The 19,192-nt window shown below is 42.9% G+C and overlaps 1 protein-coding gene across 3 annotated transcripts in view; it reads right to left on the reverse strand.

Annotated features, from left to right (window-relative positions):
- CEP290 (centrosomal protein 290) overlaps positions 1 to 19,192 on the reverse strand; it is a 378,885-nt gene that overhangs the window by 190,341 nt on the left and 169,352 nt on the right. The gene's annotated exons all lie outside the window — the stretch shown is intronic.

A 19,192-nucleotide genomic window follows, 5' to 3' on the forward strand; every position in this document is an offset into this window, starting at 1 on the left:
CTCTGTGCCCTGTCCCTGACGTCTCTCTACACGTGCAGGCCTCCGCTCTGTACCCTGTCCCTGACGTCTCTCTACACGTGCAGGCCTCCGCTCTGTACCCTGTCCCTGATGTGTCTCTCTTCACGTGCAGGCCTCCGCTCTGTACCCTGTCCCTGACGTGTCTCTCTACACGTGCAGGCCTCCGTTCTGTACCCTGTCCCTGATGTGTCTCTCTACACGTGCAGGCCTTCGCTCTGTACTTTGTCTAGTGCCAAGGCTCTCCCTTGTCCCGGCTCTGGGCTTCGGCCTACGCTCCACTGCTAGACTCTGTCCCTGGCGTGTCTCTCCACATGCGCAGGCCTCGTCTTGTACTTTGCCCCTGGCATGCCCTCTGCGTGCGTAGGACTCTGCCTCTTACCCTATGCCTTGCCTCTGATGTTTTGTGCGCCCTTGCACTTTTCGTACTAGGCTTTGCCGTGCTGTTTCGCACGCGTCTTTGTCCTGTACCTTTGCCTAGCCCTGCCTTGTGGCTCTGTGCCCTCGTGCACGCGCCTGGTCGCCCTGTGCCTGCCTGTTGTGCCTCAGCTGTGCCGTTTCTAGTCATGCTCGCCTGTGTGCCTCAGCCGTGCCCGCTGTCCAGTGCTATAGTGGATACCGGCTGTGTGAGCCGCAGCTGTGCCGCCTCTAAGTCATGCCCGCCTGCTTATGCCACCGTTGGTACCACCTGCCGGTGCCCCAGCCGTGGTTTCCGTGCTCCCTTGCACGCACGCTGGTTTTCGCACTGTGCCTTTTCGTGCTACACTTGCACAAAGTCTTTTGCTTACTTTGCTCTGCTCTGAACCCTGTCTTGCCTGCCGGATTCCGTAACCTGCCGACCGCTGCCAGAGGTCCGGACCTAGATGACTGCGGCCTGATGTCCGGAGATGATTTCCGCAGTCTGATTCCTGGACCCTGTCGGTCGATGACAGCACCCCGGATTCCGATGCCACCGTACCCCATCTTGGTCCCTGGCGTGTCCTCTGCATGTGCAGGCCTCCGTCCTGTATCTCTCCCTGGCATGTCTCTTCGCACGCGCAGGCCACCGTCCGTGTACCTGTCCCTGGCATGCCCCTTGGCATCCGCAGGCCTCCGTCCTGTGAACCTGACCCGGGCGTGTTCGTTGACACGCATCCTGTTTTTAACTTTGTCTTGTCTCCTTGCATGGAACCCTGGTTTGCTTACCAGATGTCCGGAACCTGCCGATCACCTTCAGAGCTACAGAACCTGATGTCCCGGTTGATCATTGCCTGCTGACCAGAGTCCAATGTCCTCGTGCCTCTGTCTACCATCAGCACGTACCATGCTTCGGACCTCCACGTACTCTTGCACGCACCTTGCTCTATGTACTCTGTGTGTTCACGTTTTGCACCTGTTATACCCTGAAGTGTTCCTCATGCCTTGGACCTCGGTGTGCCCTTGCACGCATCTTGCTTTATGTACTTTGTGTGTTCACGTTTTGCACCTGTTGTACCCAGAAGTGTAACTTTATGAAGTTTCCTTGAACTAACACGTCTTGTCTCGCCTTGTCTTGTTTCCCTGAGCCGGCCGTCTGGTCCAGCTGCTGTGGTGGCTCACCCCCTTGGTCTTGCCCCTGACACTCCCTGTATAGGGAGTGGATTCTCACTAGGTCAGCTCGCCCTAGGTGGGTGGGTGCCACGGCCCAGAGGGTCCACTCATTCAAAAGGAAAACGACTCAGCGTAAGCTGACGCTCGTCACAGTAATTAACATGTACACAGCAAAGTCAAAACGACTTGCTGCTCCTATGTGCCATAATTGTAGACGTCTTTTAACCGCTTCAAGCTCTGAAAGCCACGGAGAGACTTAGGCTTCTTTAACATTTACCGGGTTTTTTATGGCCCATTATTGCAGATCGACGTTTTTCAGGTTTCCAATACAATGGAAGAAGTATTGGAAGAAAAAAAGGCATTCCGCAAAACCGGAAGTGACAGTGCACCGCAAAAGCAACTTCCGTTGATTTTCACGGCCGTACGGCACACGGCGCTCCGACTAGTTTTTGCGGGCCGATTTTGTGGCCCCATAGAAATCTATAGGGGCCGCAAAAACGGTCAGCAAAACACGGTAAATGTAAAAGAACCCTAAAAGATGTGACCTGCCCATTCTTCAGGCAGCTTCTACATAGGGGTGAGAGAGGATGGAATCGCTAGACATTTAATGCATATCCTATCAGTATACAATCATGTATAAATTATTCATTTGTCATAAGCAAGAGTATTTTCAAGTCTATACTTTGAAATAGTAGAAAAATGGAATGAACGTCCGCTCCGAAATTTGTATGAAAAATGAAAAAGAAGAACGATTACAAAGCCCAACATGTAATAAAAAAAGTCACTTTATTACAGCTGTGATGCAGTAACCTCCTGTTACAGCTAGGGGGCGCTGTGTATGCGCTTCAGGATACGCTTGGAGGCATAATTATGATGGTGAATTAGGGACTGGCATTACTGTAAATGGCTGGTATGTGCCGCAGAGCTTTTCTGCGCTGTAAGCCCAAAATGATATGGTTATGCCAGGACTTATAGATCCACAAGTGTTTGTTGTGTATTACTTATAAGGGCGGCTTATAGGCTTAGTCAGAGAGCTGGGCGGGAATTTACTAACCACACATGTATCGCCCATCCATGGGGGTGGATACAACCATATAATGTGACTGAGGTCTGGTCACATGGTCAGTGTGTTTACCTGAATGGTTCAGGGTGCAAGGTCCTGGAAGGTTTGTGTTGGAAGATCCTGGGAGTAGGATCAGATTCCTGGAGCACGTGGTGAGACCTTGGACCTGGGTGTTGGACGAACATCCTGAATAGCACCCGGGCAGGCCACATGTGTGTGCAGAGCCTGGGACGGCCCGACACTGAGAAAGATGCTTTCCTTTTGAGGACCTTGAACTGATGAGGAGTCAGCCTGTGGAGCAGGAGCTCCTGAGAGGTAACCCAGGGTATGGGGAAAGAACTATGTGCATTGACAATACGTTACTGAGCTGTGCGGTCACCTGGTGACTGGAGAGAGTCTGCTGAGACTAGTGAATGCTGTATAAAGCCATACGTGATGAAATAAAGGAGTATTTGTAAGCCGGTGATGTGCAACCTGGCTTACGTTGCGGTTTATGGTTCTTAAATAAACCGTATGGACTGTTTTGTGTGAAAAAACATGCCTGACTACGTTAATGCGCTGCCAAGCGAGTGTTCCCCAACACACAAAGTAGGCAATACGCCACATAGCATATATACAATTACAGGTAAGGGGAAGAGAAAAAGTACGTATGTGCGGTAGAATAGTGCATAGGACACACGAAAAGGAGCTGAATGGAAATTATGTATATGGATAGGTAGTGGCCAGTGACTATCACACTGGCGACTAGTATTCAGAACGTTGGATATATTTCCAATCCCCCATTTTTCTCTTCCCCTTACCTGTAATTATATATATGCTATAATAAAGGAACTATTTTTCATTACATTTTGGGCTTTGTAATCGCTCTTTTTCATGTCTCTCATTTTGACGATCTGTCCAGTATAGTCTGTTACTTGGGCAGCAGTATGGTGATCTTGCAATGACTATACCATATATACTGATAATGCCACCCTCATTGCTGTTGAGCAATCTTTACTAAAATGTGTATTAAGTCCAACATGTTTGTAGGGGACGTTTCGCTTAAAATTTAGTTTAAAAATCTGCTCCTTTATATTAAACTTCCTTTATGTTCATATTGTGAGGGGTGGACTCACTCGCTGCTTTCAGAAGTACACACAGGAATGCTTCTGAGGTACTGTAACTCACCTGTTGGTTTATTATGGAACAGCATAAACCATATCAGGGCTCAGTAAAATAATCCTGGCCCGGCATATCGGCAAAACAAAAGATAAATCACAACAAAATGCTTATATCTGAGGGTTTCGCCCACTCAGACCACTATATGTCTTCAGCTCCTCTTGGAACCATGTCTGGAGACAGCAGAGAAATAAAAAAAAAAAAAAAAGTGGCTCAAAATTTAACTCCCCAGCCACTGCCTTGAGGTGGAGATATGGCAAGTAGGCTTCCCGCTCATCTCTGACCTACTCGCCTAAAAAACCCATCCCTTATCATGGCTGATTAACCCCTTCAGCACATAGCATGCTGGAGAGAAACTTGCAGGTTTCTAGATCAAAGAAGAAAGAAATCTTCGTGACACATATCTCCCCTCACATACTGTGTAAGTGACCCTGTGACAAATATGTAAATTTGGCAGTGTGGGCGGGCTACATAGTCTGGTACACTCTTCCTCGCCAGCTACTTCTGTCTCCCATTGCAATGATTGACAGCGCTGAGCTAGTTTGTGAAGCTGTGAAGTAGCAGACTAGTTATAACATTTTTAAATTAAGCTGTTGCTGGTTCCAAAAGAAAAAGGAAGCCCAAGCACACACACACTATCATTTTTAGATAAGTATTGTCCCATATTCTTTCATATTTATCAAACACAGAACAGTTAATGTTTTTACAGCCATCAACAACTGCAACCAGATTCCTGAGGCAGGTGGTTAAAAAAAAATGTCCAGCTGACAGCAAATGACTTGCAGCAAGATTTGAAGGCAACAGGTACCAAGGTTTCAGTTTGCAAATTAAGGTGCATATTAGACAGTGAAGGTCTCTATGCCTGAATGCCATGTTGTACACCTGTGATCCAAAAGTAGAAGTCAACTGCAATACACTCGAAAACATAAATAAGACGCAGAAGTTTTGGGATGCTCTTCTGTGGCGTGATGAAACAAAATAGAAGCTTTTCGGACCTATGGATCGGTGGTATGTGCAGAGGCTGAAGAACACCCTGCCTACAATAAAGTATGGTGGTGGCTCAGTGTTGATCAGAGGCTGCTTTGCTTCCTATGGCAAAGGAACACTTCAGCATGTTTAGGGCAAGAAGGATTCAATTAAAATCAAATCAGGAAATCCTAGAAAAAAGCATCAAGCCTTCTGTGAGGAAGCTAAAGCTTAAGTATTGTTAGACCTTCCAAAAGGAGTAATGATCCTTGGTTCACCAAGGCTTGGTTTTCAATGAAGTCCTGGAAGATTCTAGAGTGGCTGTCACACTTGAATTGATAGCCATAGAAAATCTTTGATGGGATTGGAAGAAAGCGGTTGCAACATACAAATCTAAGAATATTAGTGAAACGGATATCGTGGAGGAATGGCCTGAGGTTTCTCAGGGTCGCTGCCAGATACTGATTTATGGCTATGCATCAAGTATGAAGCAGGTCATAACAGCAAAAAGGTGAGCTACTAAGCACTAATGACAGACAAAACCTTTAAGAAACAAAAGGAGCATAAACGCTGCTATAACTATATACGTAGTAACAATGTTTTTGATTAAAAAAAAGCATAAAATCCATTTCACCATAAGCAAGGCGACCCTATTCGGGATGGTCCTACACAGTCCAATACAATGGGGAAAATAAGTATTTGATACACTGTCGATTTTGCAAGTTTTCCCACCTACAAAGGTTGGAGAGATCTGTAATTTTTATTGTAGGTAAACTTCAACTGTAAGAGACAAAAACTTCAAAAAAAATCCTGAAAATCACATTGATGATTTTAACATAATTAATTTGAATTTTATAGCATGAAATAAGTATTTGATACAATAGAATAGCAGAATTTAATATTTAGTACAAAAACCTTTGTTTTCAATTACAGCGGTAAGATTTTTCCTGTAGTTCTTGAACAAAGTTTGCACACACTGCAGCAGAGATTTTGGCCCACTCCTCCATACAGATCTTCTCCAGATCTTTCAGGTTTCGGGACTGTCGCTGTGCAACATTGAGCTTCAGCTCCCTCCAAAGATTTTCTATTGGGCTCAAGTCTGGATACTGTTTAGGCCACTCCAGGACCTTGAAATGCTTCTTATGGAGCAACTCCTTAGTTACCCTGGCTGCACGTTTCGGGTCATTGTCAGGCTGGAAGACCCATCTTCAATGCTTTTATTGAGGAAATGAGGTTGTTGGCCAAAATCTAGTGATACATGACCCTAACCACCCTCCCTTCAATGTGGTGCAGTCATCCTGTCCACTTTGTAGAAAAGCACCCCCAAAATTGGATGTTTCCCCCACCATGATTCACGGTCGGAACGGTGTACTTAGGGTTGTACTCATCCTTGTCTTATCTCCAAACACAGCAAGTGGAGTTGATACCAAAAAGTTCTATTTTGATCTCGTCTGACCACATGACCTTCTCCCATGCCTCCTCTGGATCATCTAGATGGTCACTGGTGAACTTAAAACGGCCTTGACTTGGCTTGCCCTGCAGGATTTTAATCCTTGATGGAGTAGTGTGTTACTAATATTAATGTTTGAGACTGTGGTCCCAGCTCTCTTCAAGTCATTGATCAGGATCAGGTCCTCTCGTTTAGTTCTGGGCTGATTCAGGTCCTTTCTCAGAAATATCCTTACTTCACAAGGCGAGATGTTGCATGGAGCCACACATCAAAGAAGAGTCACAGTCATCTTGTGCTTCTTCAATTTTCTAATAATTGTGCCAACAGTTGTTGCCTTCTAACCAAGCTGCATGCCTATTGTCCTGTAACCCATCCCAGCCTTGTGCAGTTAACTTTGTCCCTCATGTCCTTAGATATCTTTTTCATCTTGACCATGGTGGAGAGGTTGGAGTGTGATTGATTCAGTGTGTGGACAGATGTCTTTTATACAGGCAACGATTTCAAACAGGTATAATTAATACAGGCAATGAGTGCAGAGTAGGAGGGTTTCTCAAAGAAAAACTAACAGGTCAGTGAGGGCCAGAATTCTTCCTGGTTGGCAGGTGATCAAATACTTTTTTCGTTCAATAAAATGCAATTTTATTATTTAAAAATCATGCAATGTGATTTTTGCTTTTATTTTTAGATTCTGTCTCAAACAGTTGTATCTCCATTCATTGTAGGTGTGAAAACTTGCAAAATCAAATACTTATTTTCCCCACTGTATTAAACTTCGCAAGATTGAGGTGGAGGCCCAGTCATAGGTCTGCCCTAATTCACAAAGGTTACTTCTGACACATGGTAAGGTTTTAATACTAGACAGAATAAAAACGTTCCGAATAGGGTCACCTTGCCGATGGTAGGATGGCTTATGCTTTTTTTTTTTTTTAATCAAAACAGTGTTACTAAATTATGGTTTCCCCTTCAAACCTTACAATTAAGAAGCTACAACCATTTTAGAGAGACCTCTGCTTTTACTGGAGTTGCAGTGTTACAAATTGATGACCACTGTCTTGGAATAGATTACAACACTTGTTTCACTTCAAAAGAACAAAACGTCTGGCACTAAACCTATTATCAAGGAATAATAATATCTTGTCTTGAACCAAACCTTTATCCCCAACAGGTCAAGTGCAATAACTTGACCCCAATAAGGATACATGTGAAGCAACTAATAAGACCCTAACTATATTTTCTTTTAGTGCTAACCTGTTTATTTCCTTTTAGGTACAAAACACTTTAATTACAAAGACTATTACATATTATTACTATTGTTACTACTGTATTTTTCAGGCTAGGATAATATTATGTACACTTGTTTCCTTTCTTCCCAATCTTTATAGGGATTTTTTGTTATTGCTTGACTTTGTACTGCTTTTTTTCCTCTTTCTCGCTCATTTTCTTAGTCTGTATGTACCTCTCTTTTTACTTTTTTTCATGCCTTTCCCAAACTTCCCATATTCCCTATTAAAATATAAGTTCCTTTCCCTTTATATACCCTTAACCTTTTCCCACACTTTTTGTCTTTATTCTTTATCCCTTTGAATATTATCATGTTATATTATAAAAAAAAAAAATACTAAAAATCATTGAAAATAAAAACAGTATTACTAAAACCATGTTATTTAAATGCACTTTTGAATTTTACTTAATTAGTTACAGCTTGGTTTATGCTCATTTTATTTCTTGTAGGTTTTATCTGTTTAATGGCTAATGTGAACAAGCGATACTATGTTGCATGTAGACCAAATCAAACTCCAGCTCAATTTGTGTGTTTTTTTTTTTCCAAGCACTAAAAACTACTGTTATTAAAGGGAAGAATAATTCTAAGAGCGCATTGATAATTAAATGTGGCATTTTGTGATGACCTTGGGATAACCACTTGTTCCATCAGTTGTGTTGAGCTACCTAAATTATTCTTGATCAACTCTTTCACTGCAAACAGAACAAAACGTGTAAATTTTACTTATACAAATTTGCAATGGGGTGAATAATTTCGACTGCAACTACATATTATAAGTAATTAATTAGGTCTCAAAGATGATTTGTAGCCGTTATCATGATTTACTGCATACTGTAAAATGATGAGACTAAGGCCTGTTTCACACTTCAGTTTTTTCTTGTCAGTTAAAATCCGCCAAAATGGCGGAAAGCGGATCCGTTGGTAACTGAAGTTAACGGATGCCAGCGGACCGTTTTTTTGACGGATCCGTTGGCTGAAGAATTTTAAAGGAACCGCTGGAGAGAGAGAGAGAGAGAGAGAGAGAGAGAGAGAGAGATCCTCCGGGCATGCGCAGAACAAAAATGCGGATCCTTCAGCCAAAAAAAACGTTACAAGCTCCGTCCGGGTATGTCGGCGGACGCAAAAAAATTGGCGGATCCGCAAAAAAACGGATCCGACGGATGGCCATCCGTCAAGATCCGCCAGTAATGCAAGTCAATGGGAAAAAAAACGGATCCGCCAAACAAAATGGCGGATCCGTTTTTTTAGGAAAACGACGGATCTTGACTGATGGAAAAAAACTGAAGTGTGAAACAGGCCTAACAATCACTGTCCCCTGCACCAACATCTTCAGCCATAGGTAGATTTTTAAAGACAATAGTCACAAACACTTGAAGTTCACACATTAATGATGGGCTTATTGTGGCTTTTAAGAAGGAGTATTTCTTTTTAAAGTAACTTCCATAGGCAGGAATGGGTTAAGAATATGAAATTGGCATAGATGGAAACTATGAGTATTTCAAAACTTCTATTCCTTGAAAATGTAGTAATAACTGAGACTATGCTTTGTGTTCCTTTTATCTCATATTAAAAGAGAAAAAAAAAAAAAAAAGGTAGTAGAACATTACAGAACATCTGGAAAGGGCTAAAAGCTTCTTCAAAGTACTGCTGATATAACAAAATAAAAGATCTGTTCACATTTCTCCTAACAGTTCTTCTGACGCTGATCCAGTGGCAGGCCCTACAAGTGACCGTATGAGGCCAATCACTAGCCTCAGCATCAGAAAAGAGAGACGGATGCATGTCATGGACAATCAGAGAACTATGGTGATGGCATAATAAGGACGGGCGAGTATAATGTATTCCTATTTTTTTATTACGCTTTGGGGTCTTGAGAGGCCTGAGAGCATAACAGAGGTCTTCTCACGGCAATTGGGGCACTTTTGAATCGGACTAAATCAAATCTGCCAGAAACGAATTTTTAGAAAAGACACCGATCTTTACAGCAGATATAGAGTGGGTACGGAAAGTATTCAGACCCCTTTAAATTTTTCACTCTTTGTTTCCTTGCCGCCATTTGGTAAATTAAAAAAAAAAATTTCTTTTTTCTCATTAAATGTACACTCTGCACCCCATCTTGACTGAAAAAAACAGAAATGCAGAAACTTCTGCTAATTTATTAAAAAAGAAAAACTGAAATATCACATGGTCATAACTATTCAGACCCTTTTCTCAGTATTGAGTAAAAATACCCTGTTGAGCTAGTACAGCCATGAGTCTTCTTGGGAATGATGCAACAAGTTTTTCACACCTGGATTTGGGGATCCTCTGCCATTCTTACTTGCAAATCCTCTCCAGTTCCATCAGGTTGGATGGTGAACTTTGGTTGACAGCCATTTTCAGGTCTCCCCAGAGATGCTCAATTGGGTTTAGGTCAGGGCTCTGGCTGGGCCAGTCAAGAATGGTCACAAAGTTGTTCTGAAACCACTCCTTTGTTATTTTAGCTGTGTGCTTAGGGTCATCGTCTTGTTGGAAGGTGAACCTTCGGCCAAGTCTGAGGTTCAGAGCACTCTGGAAGAGGTTTTCATCTAGGATATCTCTGTACTTGAATCCCGTCTGTTTCAATATAAACCCAACATATGAAGGGAGTGAACAGAAAAAGCACAAATCAAAAAAAGTACTTTATAAAATAGATATTTTATTCAATTATCAATTTTAAACAACAATGGAGTAAAATACAAAAACTAGTGACCTCAGATGTGAGAGACACTTGGAGAAGTGTAGACGAAACATGCATTCATGTGGAGGGACACGGCACATACTCCACACACATAGTAAATACTTTTGGATAGTTTATAATTACTTTGGTTTTTAGCTGTAGGTTCATTGACTGGAGTCCTTATTGTTGTACCGAGAGTCAGTACATTATATGGGGATCGTTTCCATGATACAATTGTGCCTTCAGCATTTTAGACTGTTTCTCACAATAGATTGGTCCCATATTGCACTTAGCATTGTTTTTAAAGGAGTATGTAGCCCCCAAGTGTCTCTCACATTTGAGGTCAGTAGTTTTTGTTTTTTACTCCATTGTTGTTTAAAATTGATAATTATAAATAATACCCATTTATAAAGTACTTTTTTTGATTTGTTCTTTTTCTGTTCACTCCCTATGTTGGGTTTATAGTATAACAGATGGGATATATGTATAGAATATAAGCACATGATATTTTTTGGATCATTGGTTGATATAATTATTGTAAGGATAATGGACTTTCCTTTGTGCCTGTTTGCCCTTATCCTAGATGGAGTCTTGTATCTCACCCTGTCATGGATCTTCCAGTCTGTCCTGTTATTTAAGTCCGGGTCGTGTGTTCCTCCTTGCCTGAGTATTTTGTGCTGTTGGCTCCAGAGCTCATGTCCGTTGTGCTGAAGTCCCTGCTACTGCTGCTCGTTACTCGGAGGTCTGCATCGCCTAGTTCAGCTGCCTTCCATTTTCTGTGTGCTCCTGGATCCTGACCCGGGTTGCCTTTTGGCCAGAATACTTAGGTGCTGCCTCTCGCCTCAGAAGCTGCTGCGGTCAGTAAGAAGTGTAACTTAATATCTTCTGGACTACGTCTGTTGGGCTGTGGTGCAGGACTTGTCAGCCATTAAAGGTACCTTTAGAGACCTTCCCCCGTCTACTCTTTTATTGGACTCCCACAAACAAGTGCCGTACCCATGTGTGATCAAGTTATTGCTGGAATTCCTTGATTAAGTACTGTTTGCATTTCCACTACCCCCTTGCTGGATAACCACGTATAAGCACTGTATGCACACCCACTGATATCTTTAATGGATTTCCTCGTTTAAGTGTCTCGCGGAACTCCTGCGTCATATCCTTGCTGGAATTTTTCATATTAGCGGTCGCGTCCCGCTATTCAGTTTACTGTCATTTACTATATTGTGCTGAGCATCTCGTTACAATTGCAGGAATATCTGTGTTAGTTCTATATGCTTTTCAGTCAACCATATTGTGCTGAGCACCTCGTTACAATTGCAGGAATATCTGTGTTAGTACTGTTTGCATTCCTGTTTTATTTAAATACATCTTTTTGCTGCAGCTTTGTTCTCAGACTGGTTTTATCCCACGCCATCAGATTCCTTAATACCTACATAATTGTTACAATTATCTCTGTACTTGGTCACATTCATGTTTCCTTCAATTGCAACTAGTCGTTCTGTCCCTGCAGCTGAAAAACACCCCCATAGAATGATGCTGCCACCACCATGTTTCACTGTTGGGATTGTACTGGGCAGGTGATGAGCAGTGCTTGGTTTTCTCCACACATACCGCTTAGAATTATCACCAAATATTTGTCATCAGACCAGAGAATCTTATTTCTCAAAGTCTGGGAGTCCTTCATGTGTTTTTTTTAGCAAACTCTATGAGGGCTTTCATGTCTGGCACTGAGGAGAGACTTCCGTCAGGCCACTCTGCTATAAAGGCCCGACTTGTGTAAGGGGTGCAGTGATAGTTGAGTTTGTGAAACTTTCTCCCATCTCCCTACTGCATCTGAGGAGCTCAGCTACAGTGAGGTTCTTCTTTACCTCTCTCACCAAGGCTCTTCTCCCACAATTGCTCAGTTTGGCTGGACAGCCAGATCTAGGAAAACTTCTGGTGGTCCCAAACTTTTTCCATTTAACCCCTTTACCTCCAAGTCCTTTACCATAACCCTAAACTCAACCCTAACCCCAACCACAACCCTAACCCCAACACACCCCTACCCCTAATCCCAACCCTAACCCACCACAACCCTAAGCCCAACCGTAACCATAATCCAAACCCTAACTCCAACCCTAACACCCTAACCCTAACTTTAGCCCCAACCCTAACTCTAATGGGAAAATGGAAAAAATACATTTTATTATTCCCTAACTAAGGGGGTGATAAAGGGGGGTTTGATTTACAGCTGTCAACACACTAAAAGACGCTTTTCAATGCAAAAAAAGTTTTTGCATCATCACATTTTGAGAGCTATAATTTTTCCATATTTTGGCCCACAGAGTCATGTGAGGTCTAGCTTTTTGCGTGACGAGTTGACGTTTTTATTGGTACCATTTTCGGGCACATGACTTTATCGCTCTTTATTCCGATTCTCAGGAGGCAGAATGAACAAAAACCATCAATTCATGAATTTCTTTTTTTTTTTGGGGGGGGGGGGGGCGTTTATACCATTCCGCGTGTGGTAAAATTGATAAGGCAGTTTTGTTGTTTGGGTCAGTACGATGACAACGATAGCCCCATTTATATTTTTTTTTATGTTTTGGCGCTTTTATACAATAAAAACTTTTATATAAAAAATAAATATTTTTGCATCGCTTTTTTCTGAGAGCTATAACTTTTTTATTCTTTCGCTGATGGCGCTGGATGGGGGCCTGTTTTCTGCAGGACAAGATGACGTTTTCAATGGTACCATGTTTATTTATATCTGTCTTTCTGATCGCGTGTTATTCCACTTTTTGTTTGGCGGTATGATGATAAAGAATTGTTTTTTTGCCTTTTTTATGGTGTTCATTAAAGGGGTTAACTAATGGGGCAGTTTTATAGGTCGGGTCGTTACGGATGCAACAATACTAAATATGTGTACTTTAATTGTTTAGATGTTTTTATTTAAATATTTATTTATTGATGGAATAAATATTGATTTTTATTATTTTTTTAACATTTTTACATTTAATTTTTTACTTCATTTTATCTTTTACATTTTGTCCTACTATGGGAAACTCATTTTGTGCAGGCTGATCGCTTCTATAGTATGCAGATCTGCATGCTATAGAAGCTGTCAGCGCTGCACTCTGTGCACACTGACCTGAGAGACTTCCTGGTCATCAGTGCGCATGACAGGAAGTCTCTCAGCTCTGGAGACCCAACATCGGGTCTCCATGGCAGCGATTGGGACCCCACGTCACGCCGCGGGGTGTTATGAGTTCATTTTCCCCTTCACCATTGAGGTCTGATGAACTCCCCCTTCTGGTGAAGGAAGGTAGTGAGGCTGATTACAAAGCACCTGAGCTGAATGATGATGACTGGGTGACTGGGATTGCTGACTGGATATAAGGCAGCCGACGCCCTTCTGCCTTGCGGGTGATTACTCTGAGGGATTCTTGGAGACCAGTCTGATTCCTGCTCCTCAAAAGCTAAGTTTTCTGCTCTACTTTTTGCATTTGTGTTTTGGTTTTGTTTTGCCTTGTTTTTCTGGATTTCTGCCTTTCCCTGCTGGGTGAGCTGAATTCCTTTTTGCTCTGTCTTCAGATAATACCTGAGTACTGATATAGTCTTTTTGAAGCCTAGCGTCTTCAGGGCTTTTATCCCTATCAGTCTGTTGGCTCTTGTTTTTGAGAGGGTTTTGGCGGATTGCAGACAGCAGCTTTTCTATTCTGTCCTATTTAGTTAGCTTGGCCCCATCATTTGCTCAGCCTATCTTTCTATCTGTGTGTTTTTTCATCTTGCTTTACCGTCATTATATGTTGGGGGCTGCCTATTGCTTTGGGGTCTGCTCTGGGGCAGTTTAGATTTCCCTTTCTGTCTTTAGGCTATGTAGTTCTCCGGCTGTGATCGAGGAACCCCCCACGGCTACTGCTAGTTGTTGTTGTTAGGTTCAGGGGTCTGCAATCTGATAGCTGCCAACTTCTCTGGTTTTCTGAACTTAGCTAGTTTTTCTATTTTTGCCTCGTACGGTGACTCATTCATAACAGAATCACCCGCCATACCGCAGATCCTAGGGTACTCAATAGCAGGAAAGAATTGTAAAAAAAAAAAAAAAAAAAAAAAAAGTGTGTATATTTTTTCCTCTAAATCTCTGAGGCCGTAGGGGGGAATTTTTTTTTCCTCTCATGTGAGATAAAGCAATTGTCTGATCATGTGGAGCAGCTCGCTGCGGAAGTGCGGGGAATTTCCACCTACCTTGCTCATTCACATGCTGCTGAACCAAAGATCCCTACTCCTGATGTGTTTTTCGGGGATCGGTCTAAATTTTTGAATTTCAAAAATAATTGTAAATTATTTTTTGCCTTGAAGCCTAACTCGTCAGGGAGCTCCGCGCAGCAGGTTAAAATTGTCATCTCTTTGCTGCGTGGCGATCCCCAGGATTGGGCGTTTTCTTTGAAACCAGATGATCCTATTCTGACTAATGTGAACGCATTTTTTCAAGCCTTGGGGTTGTTGTATGACGAACCTAATGCTATTGAGGCTGAAAAGACCCTGTTGGCATTGAGCCAGGGTCGAGATTCTGCAGAATTGTACTGTCAAAAATTCCGAAAGTGGGCAGTCCTTACTACCTGGAATGATAATGCCTTGGCAGCTCTCTTTCGGAAGGGTTTGTCAGAAGCCGTAAAAGATACTATGGTGGGATTTCCTGTTCCCTCTGGTCTTGACGATTCTATGTCATCAGCCATTCAGGTTGATCGGCGTTTACGTGAACGCAGGACTGCACGAGAGGTGTTGCCACCTGTTGAACAAGTGTCTGAACCTATGCAATGTGATAGAGTTTTGTCCAGGGAGCAACGTCAGGAGTTCAGAAGGCGTAATAAGCTGTGTTTTTTTTGTGGAGATGCCTCGCATATTGTTTCTGTCTGTCCTAAACGAGAGAAACGTTTTGCACACACACATTTTCTGTGGGTGGTGTTCAACCTAAGTTTCTTCTGGCAATTACTCTGATCTGCTCCCTGTCCACATTTTCGGCCAAGGCTTTTGTGGATTCGGGAGCAGCCCTGAATCTAATGGACTTGGATTTTGCTAAACGTTGTGGATTTCCGATGACACCTCTGCGGACGCCTATCCCTTTGAGGGGGATTGATGCTACTCCTTTGGCGAAAAATAAACCTCAGTTTTGGATCCAGGTGGTAATGCGGGTCGCCCCAGACCATCAAGAAAATTGCAGATTTTTGGTGTTGCATAAATTGCATGATACCATTGTTCTGGGGTTTCCCTGGTTGCAAATTCATAATCCAGTTTTGGATTGGAAATCTGTGTCTGTGGTGAGTTGGGGTTGTCGGTGTGCCCTTAGTGAGGCTCCGGTGTTTTCCACATCTCCTCAGTCGCATGATGTTCCTGACTATTTGGCGGACTTTTATGATGTATTTAGTGAGAATGAGTCTGCGTCTTTGCCTCCTCATAGGAGTTATGACTGTGCAATTGAACTGAGCCCGGGGTGTAAATTTCCTAAGGGTCGGCTCTTCAATTTATCTGTACTCGAGCACGAGGCTATGCGATCCTATATTAACCCCTTCCTGACATCCGACGGTATATCCCGTCCATGGGACCTGGGCCCCTATGCCCATGGACGGGATAGTACGTCGGGCGCGATCAGCGGCACCCACGTGGTGAGCGCCGCTGATCGCGGCCGGGTGTCAGCTGATTATCCCAGCTGACACCCGGCACAATGTGTCAGGGGCGGTCACGGACCGCCCCCGACACGTTAACCCCTTGCACACCGCGATCAAACATGATCGCGGTGTACCGGGAGTTAAAGGGAAGCATCGGCAGGGAGGGGGCTCCCTCCGTGCTTCCCTGAGCCCCCCACGGCAGCGCAATGTGCAGCGCTGCTGCGGGGGACTCCTTTCCTCCAGGCCCCCGAATCCAAGATGGCGACGGGGGCCTTCGGGGGCCTGAGGAAGCTGGCTTCCTCAGTTACTGCAAAGCGCAGGCATGAGGAAGCCTTCTGCAGTGCCTGTATCAGATCGCTGATCTGTCACAGTGATCTGTGATGTGACAGATCAGCGATCTGTCACAGGACAGTGATGTCCCACCTGGGACTATTTAATAAAGTAAAAAAAAAAAAAGAAAAAAAGTGTAAAAATAATTAAAAAAAAAAATCGCCAAATAAATTAGAAAAAAAAAAAAAAAAAATTCCCCCAATAAATCCATTTTTTGGAAATAATAAAAAAAACAAAACAATAAAAGTACACATATTAGGTATCGCCGCGTCCGTAACGATCCGCCCTATAAAACTGTCCCATTAGTTAACCCCTTTAGCGAACCACTTAAAAAATAAATATAAAAAACGAAGCAAAAAATAATGATTTATTATCATACTGCCAAACAAAAAGTGTAATAACGCGCGATCAAAAAGACGCATATAAATATCCATGGTACCGCTGAAAACGTCATCTTGTCCCACAAAAAACGAGCCGCCAAACAGCATCATCAGCGAAAAAATAAAAAAGTTATAGCTCGCAGAATAAAGCGATGCAAAAATAATTATTTTTTATATAAAATAGTTTTCATTGCATAAAACCGACAAAAACATAAAAAAACTACCTAAATGAGGTATCGCTGTAACCGTACTGACCCGAATAATAAAACCGCTTTATCAATTTTACCGCACGCGGAACGGTGTAAACGCACCCCCCCAAAAGAAATTCATGAAACGCTGGTTTTTCTTCATTCTGCGTCCCAAAAATCGGAATAAAAAGCGATCAAAAAATTTCACGTGCCCGAAAATGGTACCAATAAAAACGTCAACTCGTCCCGCAAAAAATAAGACCTCACATGACCCGGTGGGTCAAAATACGGAAAAATTATAGCTCTAAATATGTGGTGATGCAAAAACTATTTTTACAATAAAAAGCGTCTTTTAGCGTGCGACAGCTGCCAAAAATAAAAACCGCCATAAATAGTAAATCAAACACCCCGTTATCACCCCCTTAGTTAGGGAAAAATAATAAAATAAAAAAAATGTATTTATTTCCATTTTTCCATTAGGGTTAGGGCTAGGGTTAGTGCTAGGGTTAGGGCTAGGGTTAGGGTTAGGGCTAGGGTTAGGGCTAGGGTTAGGGCTAGGGGCATGTTGGGGTTCGGGTTGGAGTTAGAATTGGGGGTTTCCACTGTTTGGGCACATCAGGGGCTCTCCAAATGCAACATGGCGTCTGATCTCAATTCCAGCCAATTCTGAGTTGAAAAAGTCAAATGGTGCTCCTTCCCTTCCAAGCTCTGCCATGCGCCCAAACAGTGTTTTACCCCCACATGTAGGGTATCAGCCTACTCAGGACAAATTGCAAAACAATTTTTGGGGTCCAATTTCTCCTGTTACCCTTAGGAAAATAAAAAATTGGGGGCAAAAATATCATTTTTGTGGAAAAAAATGATTTTTTTAATCTCACGTCCGAGTGTTATAAACTTCTGTGAAGCACTTGGGGGTTCAAAGTGCTCACCACACATCTAGATAAGTTCCGTGGGGGGTCTAGTGTCCAAAATGGGGTCACTTGTGGGGAGTTTCAATAGTTTAGGTACATTAGGGGCTCTCCAAAGGCAACATGACACCCGCAGACCATTCCATCAAAGTCTGCATTCCAAAACGTCACTACTTCCCTTCCGAGCCCCGACGTGTGCCCATACAGTAGTTTTCTCCCACATATGGGGTATCAGCATACTCAGGACAAATTGGACAACAACTTTTAAGGTCCAATTTCTCCTGGTACCCTTGGGAAAATAAAAAAATGGTGACTAAAAGATCATGTTTGTGGAAAAAATACGAATTTTTTATTTTCACGCCCGGGCGTTATAAACTTCTGTGAAGCACTGGGGGGTTCAAAGTGCTCACCACACATCTAGATAAGTTCCTTGGGGGGTCTAGTTTACAAAATGGTGTCATTTGTGGGGGGTTTCCACTGTTTAGGTACATTAGGGGCTCTCCAAAGTCAACATGACACCCGCAGACCATTCCATCAAAGTCTGCATTCCAAAACGTCACTACTTCCCTTCCGAGCCCCGACGTGTGCCCATACAGTAGTTTTCTCCCACATATGGGGTATCAGCATACTCAGGACAAATTGGACAACAACTTTTGGGGTCCAATTTCTCCTGGTACCCTTGGGAAAATAAAAAAATGGTGACTAAAAGATCATGTTTGTGGAAAAAATACGAATTTTTTATTTTCACGCCCGGGCGTTATAAACTTCTGTGAAGCACTGGGGGGGTCAAAGTGCTCACCACACATCTAGATAAGTTCCTTAGGGGGTCTAGTTTCCAAAATGGTGTCATTTGTGGGGGGTTTCCACTGTTTTGGTACATCAGGGGTTTTCCAAACGCGACATGGTGTCCGATCTCAATTCCAGCCAAAAACGTCAAATGGCGCTGCTTCCCTTCCGAGCTCTGCCATGCGCCCAAATAGTGGTTTACCCCCACATGTGGGGTATCAGCGTACTCAGGACAAATTGCAGAATAACTTTTAGGGTCCTGTTACCCTTGGGAAAATAAAAATTGGGGTGAAAAGATCATTTTTGTGGAAAAAATATGATTTTTTAATTGTACCGCTGTACGTTATAAACTTTTGTAAAGCCCTTGTGGGTTCAAAGTTCTCACCACATATCTAGATAAGTTCCTTGGGGGGTCTAGTTTCCAAAATGGGGTCACTTGTAGGGGGTTTCCACTGTTTAGGTACATCAGGGACTCTCCAAACGTGACATGGCGTCCAATCTGAATTCCAGCCAATTTTGCATTGAAGAAGTCAAACGGCGCTCCTTCCATTCTGAGCTCTGCCATGCGCCGAAACAGTCGTTCCCCCCCACATGTCAGGTATCTGCGTACTCAGGACAAATTGCACAATAACTTTTGCAGTCCAATTTCTCCTGTTACCCTTGGTAAAATAAAAAAAATTGAACCTGAAGTATTTTTTTTATGAAAAAAAGTTAGATGTTCATTTTTTTTTAAATATTCAAAAAAATTCCTGTG

Source organism: Dendrobates tinctorius, unplaced genomic scaffold, assembly GCF_039654945.1.
Source record: "Dendrobates tinctorius isolate UK_male_01 unplaced genomic scaffold, ASM3965494v1 ptg000241l, whole genome shotgun sequence".
NCBI lineage: Eukaryota > Metazoa > Chordata > Amphibia > Anura > Dendrobatidae > Dendrobates > Dendrobates tinctorius.